General features: G+C 38.9%; 1 long non-coding RNA gene across 1 annotated transcript in view; it reads left to right on the top strand.

Moving 5' to 3' along the window:
* Positions 1-16564, top strand: part of LOC117980027 (uncharacterized) — a 72191-nt gene that overhangs the window by 8449 nt on the left and 47178 nt on the right. The gene's annotated exons all lie outside the window — the stretch shown is intronic.

Genomic DNA, 16564 nt, shown 5'->3' with positions numbered 1-16564 from the left:
TCTTTTTTTTTAATATGGTGAAATTAGACCAGGGGTCAGAACATAGATTTTAGTCTCCTTTAGTTCATCTACTAGGAGACTAAATTAGATAATCTCTAAACTCCCTTTTAGTTCTAAAATTCTGTAATTAAACTCTAGCATATCATCATTTTAGACTAAAAGTTTTCTTCTTCTTTTTTTTTTTGTTTTTTTGTTTTTTTGAGATGGAGTCTCGCTCTGTCACCCAGGCTGGAGTGCCATGGTGCAATCTCGGCTCACTGCCACCTCTGCCTCCCGAGTTCAAGCGATTCTCCTGCCTCAGCCTCCTGAGTAGCTGGGACTACAGGCGTGTACCACCATGCCTGGCTAATTTTTGTATTTTTAGTAGAGATGGCGTTTCACTGTGCTGGCCAGGCTGGTCTGGAACTCCTGACCTCAAGTGATCCACCCATCTCAGCCTCCCAAAGTGCTGGGATTACAGGCATGAGCCACCGCACCCGGCCTAGACTAAAGATGTTTTCAATTAAACATTCTTAGTATGCTTTAGTAAGAGCTATTGAGGCTTTCATTTTACAGATGAGTATTAAAGTATCATGAACCAAATAGGCTCTGTGCTATAAGAAATAACTCAATAGGCCTGGCGTGGTGGTTCATGCCTGTAATCCTAGCACATTGGGAGGCCAAGGTGGGAGGATCGTTTGAGCCCATGGGTTCAAGACCAGCCTGGGCAACATGGTGAGACCCCCCCCCCGCCGCCCGCCCCATCTAAAAAAAAGTACAAAAATTAGCGGGGCACATTGGTGCATGCCTGTGGTCCTAGGTCTTCAAGAGACAGAGGTGGGAGGCTTGCTCCAGCCCAGGATGTCCAGGCTGCTGTGAGCCATGATCGCGCCACTACACTCCAGCCTGGATGACAGAGTGAGACCCTGTCTCAGAAAAAAAAAAGAAAGAAATAACTCAATTGCTTCCAGGCAAGCTATCGCAATCTGGTAGGACATTGTTCCTTTATTTTTTCAAGGAATAGATGTTCGTTATAGAAAATTTGAGAAATGTAGAAAAGAATTAAGAGTAAAACAAAAATCAAACATATACATTGTAAGTCAGATCATGTCCCTTCTCTGCTAAAAACTCTCCCATAGCTCCCATTTTATTCAGATAAGAGCAAGTCTTTACCCCACGCGCTCCCCCGCACCACTATCCGCTACTCTCTTTTGTCCATTCACTCTGCTTCAGCTGTGCTGTTTCCCTGCTGTTCCTCAGACCTTGCAGGCACACGCTCACTATGAGGGCTTTGGACTTGCTGTTCCCTCTGCCTGGGGTGTTCCTTTCCTAGATATCTACAGGGCTCACACCTCAATTCCTTGGCTGTTCACTTAAAAATCACCCTCCCAGTGAGGCCACCTTCCCTGGTCTCCCACCTAAAATTGTAACCTCTCCCTGACATTTTGTATCCCCTTGCTAGTTTTATTTCTTAACACTTATCACTAACATGCTACACGTTTTATTTCTCTTATCCATTCAACTTTTTTTTCCCCTTTCAGGAATTAAGCCTCTTCTTTTTTTTTCTTTTGAGATGGAGTCTCACTGTCACCCAGGCTGGAGAGTGGTGGTGCAATCTCTGCTCACTGTCACCTCCACCTCCTGGGGTTCAAGCAATTCTCCTGCCTCCGCCTCTCGAGTAGCTGGGATTGCAGGTGCCTGACACCACGCCCAGCTAATTTTTTGTATTTTTAGTAAAGACAGGGTTTCACCATGTTAGCCAAGCTGGTCTCGAACTCCTGACATCAAGCGATCCACCTACCTCTGCCTTCCAAAGTGCTGGGATTACAGGCATGAGCCACAATGCCTGGCCAGGAATGAAGCTTCTTACATCACAGATTTTTCTTTTGTTCACTGCTGTGCCCCAACATCTAGAACAGGCCTCATAATTGTTTTGTGCATGGATGAGGGGGGGTATTCCATTGACCATAGTGTTGAGCATGTGGATTTTTTACCCCTTTTTTTCTTTTCTTTCCATTTCTCTTCTCTATTGCTCTCAAATATATCACTGCAATGAATAACGTATCCCAAACCATTTTTCATCTGATTATCTCCCATAGTTAGTATCTTAGAGTAGAATTTATTGGGTTAAATGACATAAATGCCTAATTTTTAAAATTTGGGGATGATTTTAAGTTACAGAAAAATTGCAAAAATGGTCCAAAGTTCTTATATTTCCTTCACTCAACCTCTACTAATTTTGACATCTTACATAACCATGGTTCATTTGTCAAAACTAAGAAATTAACATTGGTATGATACTATTAACTAAACTACAGACGTTATTTGAGTTCACCAGTTTTTCCACTAAAGTCAGTATTCTGTTCCAGGATTCAATCTAGGATGCCACTGTGCATTTAGGAATAATTAGAATCTTGGTACATATTCTTAAATTTTCTCCAGATATGTGGTTCCAGTCTGTATTGCCAACAGCAATGTATGACTACTTCTGTCTTATCAATACTTAGTATTTTCCTTTTTCAAAAATATCTTTAAAATTCAATGGTTAAAAATGGTGTCTCACTGTAATAGTTCCATTTCAATGAATTTGAAAAATGTTTTATATTATTGGCCATTTGTATTCCTAAAAATTTTTGGCCAGGCATGGTGGCTGATGCCTGTAATCCCAGCACTTTGGAGGCTGAGGCAGGTGGATCACTTGAGGCCAGGAGTTCGAGACCAGCCTGGCCAACAGGGTGAAACCTTGTCTCTACTAAAAATATAAAAATTAGCTGGGGGTGGTGGCACGTGCCTATAATCCCAGTTACTTGGGAGGCTGAGGCACAAGAATTGCTTGAACCTAGGAGGTGGAGGTTGCAGTGAATCGAGTTTGAGCCACTGCACTCCAGCCTGGGTGACAGAGAGAGACTGTCTCAAAATAAAAATTATATCTCAAAAATTAACTCAAGATGGATTAAAGACTTAAATGTAAAACCCAAAACTATAAAAACTCTAGAAGATAACCTAGGCAATACCATTCAGGACATAGGCACTGGGAAAGATTTCATGACAAACATACCAAAAGCAATTGCAACAAAAGCAAAAATTGACAAATGGGATCTAATTAAACTAAAGAGCTTCTGTACAGCAAAAGAGACTATCAACAGAGTAAACAGACAACCCACAGAATGGGAGAAAAATTTTGCAAACTATACATTCAACAAAGGTCTGATATCAAAAGTCTATAAGGAACTTAAACAAATTTACAAGAAAAAACAAACAATCTCATTAAAAAGTGGGCAAAGGATATGAACAGACACTTCTCAAAAGAAGACATACATGTGGCCAACAATTATATAAAAAAGCTCAGTATCACTAATCATTAGAGAAATGCAAATCAAAACCACAGTGAGAAACCATTTCACACCAGTAAGATTGGCTGTTAAGAAAATAAAAGAATAACAGATGCTAGTGAGGTTGTGGAGAAAAAGGAATGCTTATATACTGTTGATGGGAGTGTAAATTAGTTCAACCATTGTGGAAGACAGTGTGGTGATTCCTCAGAGACCTAAAGACAAAACTACTTTTTGAGCCAGCAATCTATTACTGGATATATACCCAAAGGAATATAAATCATTATATTATAAAGACACATGCACACATGTTCATTGCAGCACTATTCACAATAGCAAAAACATGGAATCAATCTAAATGCCCATCAATGATAGACTGGGTAAAGAAAATGTGGTACATATACAACATGGAATACTATGCAGCCATAAAAAAGAATGAGATCATATCCTTTACAGGGATGTGGATGGAGCTGGAGGCCATTATCCTTAGCAAACTAATGCAGGAACAGAAAACCAAATACCTCATGCTCTCACTTAGAAGTGGGAGCTAAATGATAAGAACACATGGACACATAGAGGGGAACAACACACACTGGGGCCTATCTCAGGGTGGAGGGTGGGAGGAGGGAGAGGATCAGGAAAAATCACTAATGGGTACTAGGTTTAATACCTGGGTGATGAAATAATCTGTACAATAAACCCCCATAGAAGTGACTATGTTGTCTGGGGTATATACCCTGGGGTTCGTGGTCGTGCACCAGGAAAATGTTAAGACATGGACAAACAAGAGGAGTTTAGGAGTGGAGGTTTAATAGGCAGAAGAGAAGAGAAAGAGAAACAGCTTTCTCTATAGAGAGAGTGGGGTCCCTGAATGGAAAAGACCTGCAGGTGGCATTGAATTTTATAGTCAGGTTTGAGGAGGCAGTGTCTGATTTACAAAGGGTTCACAGATAGGTTCGATCAGGTATGACATTTACATAGCAGATGGGGAAAGGCCGGTTGTCTCACCCTAATCTTATTATGCAAATGGGCTTTCCAGTTGATCTGAGCCATCTTGTCTGCTTCTTACTGTACACATGGCTGGCAGAGAAGGGAAGATGAAGCTGCCATCTTAAACATGTCTAGCCCCTAGTTCCTGCCAGCATTCACCCATGCAAGCTCCCAGCTTCCTCGTCTATGTCTGCCGCTTGACTTTACAGGCTGCTCTTTGTTAGACAATGATTTGGGGCTGCTTTTCATTAAAGAGAAAAGCCTTACCGAGGACTTCTGTACCCTCACTATCTGCCTAAATGATTTCTTGTTAACTCCTGTATCACCATGACACAGTTATCCTATGTAACAAACCTGCACATGTACCCCTGAACTTAAAAGTTTAACACAATAATTTGTATCTTTTGCCTGTTTTTAAAATTAGGGTATTCTACTACTGAATTATAGCACTTACAGTTCACTAGAAGAAATACTATGCTATAGTATATGAAAATATTAAAGATACTATATGTTATAGTATATATGGATTTATAAGCACTGACTTATAAGCACTTTATATATTAAGGATATTGAATTTTTGGCAAGGCTGATACAAACATTTTTTCATGATTTGCCAGCCATTTTTTGGAATACAAGAGTTTTCTATTTTTATGTCATTAAGTGTATGCTGTTTTAGTTTTCTGATTGATTCTATTATTTTTTTAAGAGTTGGATTTTTTCTTTTTTTCTTTAAACAGCCTTATTGAAGAACATTGATGGATAAAAATTGTACATATTTAAGGTATACAACTTGATGTTTTGATGTATGTATACATTGTGAAATGGTCTTCACAATCAAACCAATTAACATATCTATCACCTCACGAAGTTACCATTTTCTTTTTCTTCTTTTATTATTATCTTTTTTTGTGGCAAAAACATTTAAGATCTACTTCTTAGAAAATTTCAAGTAAGGAATATTGTTAATCATAGCCACCAGGCTGTACATTAGATCTGTAGAATGTATTCATCCTGCATATTGAAACTTTTTATCCTTTGACCAACATTACCGTTTCTCCCTCCCTACTGCCCCTGGCAACCACCATTCTGCTTTATAATTCTATGAGTGTGACTATTTTAGATTTCACACATCAATGGGATCAAGCAGTATCTGTTTTTCTGTGTCTGCCTTATTTCATTTAGCATAATATCCTCCAGGTTCATCCATGTTGTTGCAAATGGCAAAATTTCATTCTTTCCTGAGGCTGAATAATACTCCATTGTGTGTGTGTGTGTGTGTGTGTGTGTGTGTGTGTGTACACCACATTTTCTTTTATCCATTCATCTGTCAGTGGATACTTACACTCTTTTCATATCTTAGCTGTTGTGAATAATGCTGCAGTGAACATGGGAGTGCAGATAAATCTTCAAGATCTTAATCTTGATTTCCGTTTCTGTGGGTATATCCCAAAAGAGGGATTGCTAGATAATATGGTCGTTCTATTTTTTATTTTTTGAGGACCCTGTATACTGTTTTTGATAAAGGCTGTCCCAATATAAATTCTCATGAACACTGTACAAGGGTTCCCTTTTTCCTGCATCTTTGTCAACACTTTTAATCTCTTGTCTTTTTGATAAATAGCCATCCTGATAGGTATGAGGTGATGTTTCATTGGGTTTTCATCTGCATTTCCCTGATGATTAGTGATGTTGAGCACCATTACATATACCTGTTGGCCATTTGTATATCTTCTTTCTAGAAATGCCTATTTAGGTCCTTTGCCCATTTTATAATTGGATTATTTGCTTTTGCTATTGACTCGTGTGAGTTCCTTATATATTTTGGATATTAACTCCTTGTAAGATATATGGTTTACAAATATTTTCTCCCATTCCATAGGTTGTTATTTAACTCTGTGATTTTTTTTCTTTGCTGTGCAGCAGTTTTTTAATTTGATGTGATTCTACTTGTCTATTTTTGCTTTTGTTGCCTGTACTCTTGCTATCTTATTCAAACATATTATTGCCAAGACAAATGTCAGAAAGCTTTTTCCCTATGCTTTCTTCTAGTAGTTTTACGGTTCTGAGTCTTATGTTTAAGTTTTTAATCCATTTTGAGTTTATTTTTGTTTATGGTGTCAGATGAGGGTCTAATTTCATTCTTTTGCCTGTGAAAATCTAGTTTTCCCAACATTAGTTATTGAAGAGACTATCCTTTCACCATTGTGTGCTCTTGGCACTCTAGTGAAGATTGACTGTGAATGCATGGATTTATTTGTGGGCTCTCTATTCTGTTCCGTTAATCTATATGTCTGTTTTTATGTCAGTACCATCGCACTTAGGTTACTGTAGCTTTGAAATATCTTTTGAAATCAGGAAGTGTGATGTCGCCAGCTTTATTATTCTTTCTCAAGATTGCTTTCAACCTGGGCAACATGTCAAATCTCCATCTCTACACACACACACAAAATACAAAAATTAGCTGGGTGTGGTAATGTGCATCTGTAGTTCCAGCTATTCAGGGGGGTGGGGGGTTGGGGGGGAAGGATCATTTGAGCCCCAAGGCTGGAGTGAGCCATGTTTGCGCCACCACACTCCAACCTGGGTGACAGAGCAAGACCCTGTCTTAAAAAAAAAAAAAAAAAAAAAAAAAAAAAACCAAGCAAGATTGCTTTGGCTGTTTGGGGTCTTTTGAAGTTCCACATGAATTTTAGGATTGTTTTTCTCTATGCGTGTGTAGGGAGTGCTGTTTGAAATTTGTTAGGGATTGCATTGAATCTGTAGATCATTTTGGATAGTATAAACACTAATTCACAAACATGGGATGTCCTTCCATTTATCTAATCTTCTTTAATTTCCATCATCATTGTTTTGTACTTTTGAGTGTACAAGTCTTTCCCCTCTTTAAGTTTATTTCTATGTATTTTATTCTTTTTGTTGCTATTATATATGGGAATGTTTGCCTATTTCCTTTTTGGATAATTCATTGTTAGTGTATAGAAACACTGCTGAATTTTTTATGTTGATTTTATATCTTGCAACTTTATTGAATTTGCTAATTAGTTCTAACAGATTTTTTTGTTGAGCCTTTAGGGTTTTTTACATGTGTAAATAATATTTTCTTTTTTTTTTTTTTTTTTGAGACAGGGTCTCACTCTGTCGCCCAGGCTGGAGTGCAGTGGCGCGATCTCGGCTCCCTGCAACCTTTGCCTCCCGGGTTCAAGCATTTCTCCTGCTTCAACCTCCCTAGTACCTGGGATTACAGGCATCTGCCACCACGCCTGGTTAATTTTTGTATTTTTAGTAGAGGCAGGGTTTCACCATGTTGGCCACACTGGTCTTGAACTCCTGACCTCAAGTGATCTGCCTTCCTTGTCCTCCCAAAGTGCTGGAATTACAGGCATGAGCCACCATGCCTAGCCATGTGTAAATAATCTTGTCATCTGCAGAGATAATTTTATTTCTTCCTCTTCAACTTGGATGCCTTTTTATTTCTTTTTTCTGTCTAGTTGTTTTGGTTAGGTTTTCCAACATTATATTGATAATAGTGGTAAAAGTGGGCATCCCTTCCTTGTATCAGATCTTAGAGGAAAAGCTTTCAGTTTTTCTCCATTGATTATGATGTTAGCTGTGACCTTTACATATATGGCTTTTACTGTGTTGAGGTATGTTCCTTCTATACCTATATTGTTGAAAGTTTTTTTATCATGAAAGGATGTCAAATTTTGTCAAATGCTTTTTCTGTTGTCTATTAAGATGATCATGTGGTTTTTTACATGTCATTCTGTTAATGTAGTATATGGCATTGATTGATTTGCATATACTGAACCATTCTTGCATTCCAGAGATATATCCCACTTGTTCGTGGTGTATGATCTTTTAAATATGCTGTTGGATTTGGTTTGCTGGTATTACATTGAGGATTTTTATGGCTATGTTCATCAGTGATGTTGGCCTATGGTTTTCTTTTCTTTTGATATCTTTGGCTTTCGTATTGGGGTGATGCTGGCCTTTAAAGTGAGTATGAACGTGTTCCCTATTCTATTTTTTAAGGAGTTTAAGAGGGATTGGTATTAGTTCTTCTCTGAGTGTTAGAAAAAGCCTGGGCTTTTTCTTTGTTAGGAGGTATTTGATTACTGATTCAATGTTCTTATTTATTTTCAGAATTTAATTTATTCTTAATTTAGTTTTGGCAGGTTGTATGTTACTAGGGATTTTCTGTTTCTTCTAGGTTATCCAATTTGTTGTTGTATAGTTGTTCATAAGTTGTCTCTTATAACCTTTTAATTTCTGAGTCATCCATTGTAATGTCTTCTTTCTTATTTCTGATTTGTCTTTTTTTTATAGTTCAATTTATTTTTTTTATTATACTTTAAGTTCTAGGGTACATGTGCACAACATGCAGGTTTGTTACATATGTATACATGTCCCATGTTGGTGTGCTGCACCTGTTAACTCATCATTTACATTAGGTGTATCTCCTAATGCTATCCCTCCCCGCTCCCCCTACCCCACAACAAGCCCTGGTGTGTGATGTTCCCCACCGTGTCCAAGTGTTCTCATTGTTCAATTCCCACCTATGAGTGAGAATATGCGGTATTTGGTTTTCTGTCCTTGTGATAGTTTGTTCAGAATGATGGTTTCCAGTTTCATCCATGTCCCTGCAAAGGACATGAACTCATCCTTTTTATGGCTGCATAGTATTCCATGTTGTATATGTGCCACATTTTCTTAATCCAGTCTATCATTGATGGACATTTGGGTTGGTTCCAAGTCTTTGCTATTGTGAATAGTGCTGCAATAAACATATGTGTTGATGTGTCTTTATAGCAGCATGATTTATAATCCTTTGGGTATATACCCAGTAATGGGATGGCTGGGTCAAATGATATTTCTAGTTCTAGATCCTTGAGGAATCGCCACACTGTCTTCCACAATGGTTGAACTAGTTTACAGTCCCACCAACAGTGTAAAAGTGTTCCTGTTTCTCCGCATCCTTTCCAGCACCTGTTGTTTCCTGACTTTTTAGTGATCGCCATTCTAACTGGTGTGAGATGGTATCTCACTGATTTGCATTTGGTTTTGATTTGCATTTGTCTGATGGCCAGTGATGATGAGCATTTTTTCATGTGTCTCATGGCTGCATAAATATCTTCTTTTGAGAAGTGTCTGTTCATATCCTTCACCCACTTTTTGATGGGGTTGTTTGATTTTTTTCTTGTAAATTTGTTTAAGTTCTTTGTAGATTCTGGATATTAGCCCTTTGTCAGATGGGTAGATTGTAAAAATTTTCTCCCATTCTCTAGGTTGCCTGTTCACTCTGATGGTAGTTTCTTTTGCTGTGCAGAAGCTCTTTAGTTTAATTAGATCTCATTTGTCAATTTTGGCGTTGTTGCCATTGCTTTTGGTGTTTGAGTCATGAAGTCCTTGCCCATGTCTATGTCCTGAATGGTATTGCCTAGGTTTTCTTCTAGGGTTTTTATGGTTTTAGGTCTAACATTTAAGTCTTTAATCCATCTTGAATTAATTTTTGTATAAGGTGTAAGGAAGGGATCCAGTTTCAGCTTTCTACATATGGCTAGCCAGTTTTCCCAGCACCATTTATTAAATAAGGAATCCTTCCCCACTTCTTGTTTTTGTCAGGTTTGTCAAAGATCAGATGGTTGGAGATGTGTGGTATTATTTCTGAGGGCTCTGTTCTGTTCCATTGGTCTATATCTCTGTTTTGGTACCAGTACCCTGCTGTTTTGGTTACTGTAGCCTTGTAGTATAGTTTGAAGTCAGGTAGCATGATGCTTCCAGCTTTGTTCTTTTGGCTTAGGATTGTCTTGCCATTGTGGGCTGTTTTTTGGTTCCATATGAACTTTAAAGTAGTTTTTTCCAATTCTGTGAAGAAACTCATTGGTAGCTGGATGGGGATGGCATTGAATCTATAAATTACCTTGGGCAGTATGGCCATTTTCACTATATTGATTCTTCCTATCCATGAGCATGGAACATTCTTCCATTTGTTTGTGTCGTCTTTTATTTCGTTGAGCAGTGGTTTGTAATTCTCCTTGAAGAGGTCCTTCACATCCCTTGTAAGTTGGATTCCTAGGTATTTTATTCTCTTTGAGGCAATTGTGAATGGGAGTTCACTCATGATTTGGCTCTCTGTTTTTCTGTTATTGGTGTATAAGAATGCTTGTGATTTTTGCACATTGATTTTGTATCCAGAGACTTTGCTAAAGGTGCTTATCAGCCTGAGGAGATTTTGGGCTGAGACTATGGGGTTTTCTAAATATACAATCATGTAATCTGCAAACAGGGACGATTTGAGTTCCTCTTTTCCTAATTGAGTACCGTTTATTTCTTTCTCCTGCCTGATTGCCCTGGCCAGAACTTCCAACACTATGTTGAATAGAAGTGGTGAGAGAGGGCATCCCTGTCTTGTGCCAAGAGAATGCTTCCAGTTTTTGCCCATTCAGTATGATATTGGCTGTGGGTTTGTCAGAAGTAACTCTTATTATTTTGAGATGTGTCCCATCAATATCTAGTTTATTGAGAGTTTTTAGCATGAAGTGCTGTTGAATTTTGTTGAAGGCCTTTTCTGCATCTATTGAGACAATCATGTGATTTTGGTCTTTGGTTCTGTTTATATGATGGATTACGTTTCTTGATTTGTGTATATTGAAGCAGCCTTGCATCCCAGGGATGAAGCCAACTTGATCATGGTGGATAAGCTTTTTGATGTGCTGCTAGATTCGGTTTGCCAGTATTTTATTGAGGATTTTTGCCTTGATGTTCATCAGGGATATTGGTCTAAAATTCTCTTTTTTTGTTGTCTCTCTGCCAGGCTTTGGTATCAGTATGATGCTGGCCTCATAAAATGAGTTAGGGAGGATTCCCTCTTTTTCTATTGATTGGAATAGGTTCAGCAGGAATGGTACCAGCTCCTCTTTGTACCTCTGGTAGAATTTGGCTATGAATCCGCCTGGTCCTGGCCTTTTTTGATTGGTAGGCTATTAATTATTGCCTCAATTTCAGAACCTGTTATTGGTCTATTCAGGGATTCAACTTCTTCCTGGTTTAGTCTTGGGAGGGTGTATGTGTCCAGGAATTTATCCATTTCTTCTAGATTTTCTAGTTTATTTGCGTAGAGGTGTTTATAGTATTCTCTGATGGTAGTTTGTATTTCTGTGGAATCGGTGGTGATATCCCCTTTATCATTTTTTATTGCATCTATTTGATTCTTCTCTCTTTTCTTCTTTATTAGTCTTGCTAGCGGTCTATTTTGTTGATCTTTTCAAAAAATCAGCTCCTGGATTCATCAATTTTTTGAAGGGATTTTTGTGCCTGTATCTCCTTCAGTTCTGGTCTGATCTGTTATTTCTTGCCTTCTGCTAGCTTTTGAATGTGTTTGCTCTTGCTTCGCTAGTTCTTTTAATTGTGATGTTAGGGTGTCAATTTTAGATCTTTCCTGCTTTCTCTTGTGGGCATTTAGTGCTATAAATTTCCCTTTACACACTGCTTTAAATGTGTCCCAAAGATTCTGGTATGTTGTGTCTTTGTTCTCATTGGTTTCAAAGAACATCTTTATTTCTGCCTTCATTTCGTTATGTACCCAGTCGTCATTCAGGAGCAGGTTGTTCAGTTTCCATGTAGTTGAGCGGTTTTGAGTGAGTTTCTTAATCCTGAGTTGTAGTTTGATTGCACTGTGGTCTGAGAGACAGTTTGTTATAATTTCTGTTCTTTTACATTTGCTGAGGAGTGCTTTACTTCCAACTATGTGGTCAATTTTGGAATAAGTGCAATGTGGTACTGAGAAGAATGTATACTCTGTTGACTTGGGTTGGAGAGTTCTATAGATGTCTATTAGGTCCACTTGGTGCAGAGCTGAGTTCAATTCCTGGATATCCTTGTTAACTTCCTGTCTCGTTGATCTGTCTAATGTTGACAGTGGGGTGTTAAAGTCTCCCATTATTATTGTGTGGGAGTCTAAGTCTCTTTGTAGGTCTCTAAGGACTTGCTTTATGAAAATGGGTGCTCCTGCATTGGGTGCATATATATTTAGGATAGTTAGCTCTTCTTGTTGAATTGATCCCTTTACCATTACATAATGGCCTTCTTTGTCTCTTTTGATCTTTGTTGGTTTAAAGTCTGTTTTATCAGAGACTAGGATTGGAATTCCTGCTTTTTTTTTTTTTTCCATTTGCTTGGTAGATCTTCCTCCATCCCTTTATTTTGAGCCTATGTGTGTCTCCGCACGTGAGATGGGTCTCCTGAATACAGCACACTGATGGGTCTTGACTCTTTATCCAATTTGCCAGTCTGTGTCTTTTAATTGGGGCATTTAGCCCATTTATGTTAAAGGTTAATATTGTTATGTGTGAATTTGATCTTATCATTATGATGTTAGCTAGTTATTTTGCTCGTTAGTTGATGCAGTTTCTTCCTACCAGCGATGGTCTTTACAATTTGGCATATTTTTGCAGTGGCTGGTACCTGTTATTCCTTTCCATGTTTAGTGCTTCCTTTAGGAGCTCTTGTAAGGCAGGCCTGGTGGTGACAAAATCTCTTAGCATTAGCTTGTCTGGTAAAGGATTTTATTTCTCCTTCACTTATGAAGCTTAGTTTGGCTGGATATGAAATTCTGCATTGAAAAATTTTTTCTTTAAGAATGTTGAATATTGGCCCCCACTCTCTTCTGGCTTGTAGAGTTTCTGCCAAGAGAGTCGTTGTTATTCTGATGGGCTTCCCTTTGAGGATAACCCGACCTTTCTCTCTGGCTGCCCTTAACATTTTTTCCTTCTTTTCAACTTTGGTGGACCTGACAATTGTGTGTCTTGGAGTTGCTCTTCTCGAGGAGTATCTTTGTAGCATTGTCTGTATTTCCTGAATTTTAATGTTGGCCTGCCTTGCTAGGTTGGGGAAGTTCTCCTAGATAATATCCTGCAGAGTGTTTTCCAACTTGGTTCCATTCTCCCCGTCACTTTCAGGTACACCAATCAGACGTAGATTTGGTCTTTTTACCTCGTCCCATATTTCTTGGAGGCTTTGTTTGTTTCTTTTTACACTTTTTTCTCTAAACTTCTCTTCTCGCTTCATTTCATTCATTTGCTCTTCAATCACTGATACCCTTTCTTCCAGTTGATCGAATCGGCTACTGAAGCTTGTACATGCGTCACGTAGTTCTTGTGCCATGGTTTTTAGCTCCATCAGGTCATTTAAGGTCTTCTCTACACTGTTTATTCTAGTTAGCCATTCATGTAATATTTTTTCAAGGTTTTTAGCTTCTTTGCAATGGGTTCGAACATTCCCTTTAGCTTGGAGAAGTTTGTTATTACCAATCATCTGAAGCCTTCTTCTCTCAATTCATCAAAGTCATTCTCTGTCCAGCTTTGTTCCGTTGCTGACGAGGAGCTGTGTTCCTTTGGAGGAGAAGAGGTGCTCTGATTTTTAGAATTTTCAGCTTTTCTTCTCTGGTTTCTCCCCATCTTTGTGGTTTTATCTACCTTTGGTCTTTGATGATGGTGAATACAGATGGGATTTTGGTGTGGATGTCCTTTCTGTTTGTTAGTTTTCTTTCTAACAGTCAGAACCCTCAGCTGCATGTCTGTTGGAGTTTGCTGAGGGTCCACTCCAGACCCTGTTTGCCTGGGTGGCACCACCAGAGGCTGCAGAACAGCAAATATTGCAGAACAGCAAATGTTGCTGCTTGAACCTTCCTGTGGAAGCTTTGTCTCAGAGGGGCACCCGGCTGTATGAGGTGTCAGTAAGCCCCTACTGGTAGGTATCTCCCAGTTAGGCTACTCGAGGGTCAGGGACCCACTTGAGGAGGCAGTCTGTCCATTCTCAGATCTCAAACTCTGTGCTGGGAGAACCACTACTCTTTTCAAAGCTGTCAGACAGGGACGTTAAAGTCTGTAGAAGTTTCTGCTGCCTTTTGTTCAGCTATTCCCTGTGCCCAGAGGTGGAGTCTACAGAGGCAGGCAGGCCTCCTTGAGCTGCGGTGGGCTCCACCCAGTTCGAGCTTCCAGGCCACTTTGTTTACCTACTCAAGCCTCAGCAATGGCGGACGCCCTTCCCCCAGCCTTGCAGTTCAATCTCAGACTGCTGTGCTAGCAGTGAGCGAGGCTCTGTGGGCGTGGGACCCTCTGAACCAGGTGCGGGATATAATCTCCTGGTGTGCCGTTTGCTAAGACAGTTGGAAAAGCGCAGTATTGGGGTGGGAGTGTCCCGATTTTCCAGGTACCATCTGTCACGGCTTCCCTTGTCTAGGAAAGGGAATTCCCCGACCCCTTGCGCTTCCCAGGTGAGGTGATGCCCCGCCCTGCTCCGTGGGCTGCACCCACTGTCCGACAAGCCCCAGTGAAATGAACCCAGTACCTCAGTTGGAAATGCAGAAATCACCCGTCTTCTGTGTTGCTCACACTGGGAGCTGTAGACTGGAGCTTTTCCTATTCGGCCGTCTTGGAACCTCTTGTCTTCTTTTTTTACTTAGTTTAGTTGAGGGTTTGTTGATTTTATCTTTCTAAAAAATCAACTCTTGGTTTTGTTGATTTTTCTATTGCTTTTCTATTTGCTATTTATTTCTGCTGTAATCTTTATTATTTCCTTTCCTCCACTAACTTTGAGCTTAGTTTGGTTTGTTCTGCCTAGTCTCTTGAGGTATAAAGTCAGGCTGTTTATTTGAGATCTTTCTCCTTTAACATATGCATTTATCACTATAAACTCCTCGCATAACACAGCTTTTACTGTATCCCCTACATTTTAGTATGTTGTGTTTAGGTTTTTATTTGTCCGAAGATATTTCTTGAATTTCCCTTTGATTTCTTCTTTGACCCAATCTTTATTAGACTGTATTGTTTTGTTTTCCCATATTTGTGAATTTTTTCATTTTCTTACCGTTTTTGATTTCTAGTTTCATTCCATTGTGGTTAGAAAAGATGTTTGATATGATTTCCATTTTTTTTACATTTGTTAAGACTTGTTTTGTTACTCAATATATGATCTATCCTGGAGAATGTTTTGTGTACACATGAGAAGAATGTATATTCTTCTGTTGGATGGAAAGTTCTATATTTGTCTGTTAGGTCCATCTGGTCCATAGTGTTGTTCAAGTCACCTGTTTTTATTTTAATTGATTTTCTGTCCAGATGTCGTATCCATTATTGAAAGCAGGGTGTTGAAGTCTCCTACTGTTATTGTATTACTGTCCATTTCTCTCTTTAGATAGATCAATATTTGCTTTTATATATCTAGGTACACTGATGTTGGATGTGTATATATTTATAATTGTATCTTCTTGTTCAGTTGGCCCTTTCATCATTATATAATGGTCTTTTTTGTCTCTAGTTACAGTTTTTTACTTAAAGTCTATTTCGTCTGGCATGAGTATAGCCATCCTTGCTCTCTTTTAATTAACATATGCATGGAATATCTTTTTCCATTGCTTCACTTTCAGCCTATGTGTGTCCTTAAATCTGAAGTGAGTCTCTTGTAGACAACATACAGTTGAATCTTCTTTTTAAATCCATTCAGTTACTCTATGTCTTTTGACTGGGGAGGTTAAGTCTATGTACAGTTAAAGTAATTATCAATAGGTAAAGGCTTACTATTGCCAGTCTGATAACTGTTTCTGGTTTATTTTGTTGCTCTGTATTCATTTCTCCCTCTCTTTCTGTCTTCCCTTGTGATTTGATTATGTTTTGGGCTTGCATAAAGCATCTTATAGTTACAACTGTCTATTTCAAGCTGATACTAACTTCAATCTCATACAAAAATGCCATTCTCCCCAACCTTTGTGTCCTTGAATTCAGTGTTTAATTATCTTTATAGTGTGTATCCATTAACAATTTTGTGTGTGTGTGTGTGTGTGTGTGTGTGTTTTAGACGAAGTCTTGCTCTGTCACCAGGCTGGAGTGCAGTGGCGTGATCTCAGCTCACTGCAACCTCCAACTCCCTTGGTTCAAGCGATTCTCCTGCCTCAGCCTCCCAAGTAGCTGGGATTACAGGCATGTGCCACCATGCCCAGCTAATTTTGGTATTTTTAGTAGAGTTGGGGTTTCACCATGTTGGCCAGGATGGTCTTAATTTCCTGACCTCATGATCTGCCTGCCTCAGCCTCCCAAAGTGCTGGTATTACAGGTGTGAGCCACTGGGCCCAGCCATCTTTTAACTTTTATATTAGGGTAAAAAGTAATTTATGTACTATTATAGTGTTACATTATTCTATATTTCCCTGTATATTTACTTTTACCAGTGAGATTTATGCTTTCATGTTGCTATTTAACATGTTCTCA

The sequence above is a fragment of the Pan paniscus genome, chromosome 3 (genome assembly GCF_029289425.2).
Source record: "Pan paniscus chromosome 3, NHGRI_mPanPan1-v2.0_pri, whole genome shotgun sequence".
NCBI lineage: Eukaryota > Metazoa > Chordata > Mammalia > Primates > Hominidae > Pan > Pan paniscus.
Note: the sequence above shows the minus strand (reverse complement) of the source record. Positions and strands in the feature narration are given on the sequence as shown.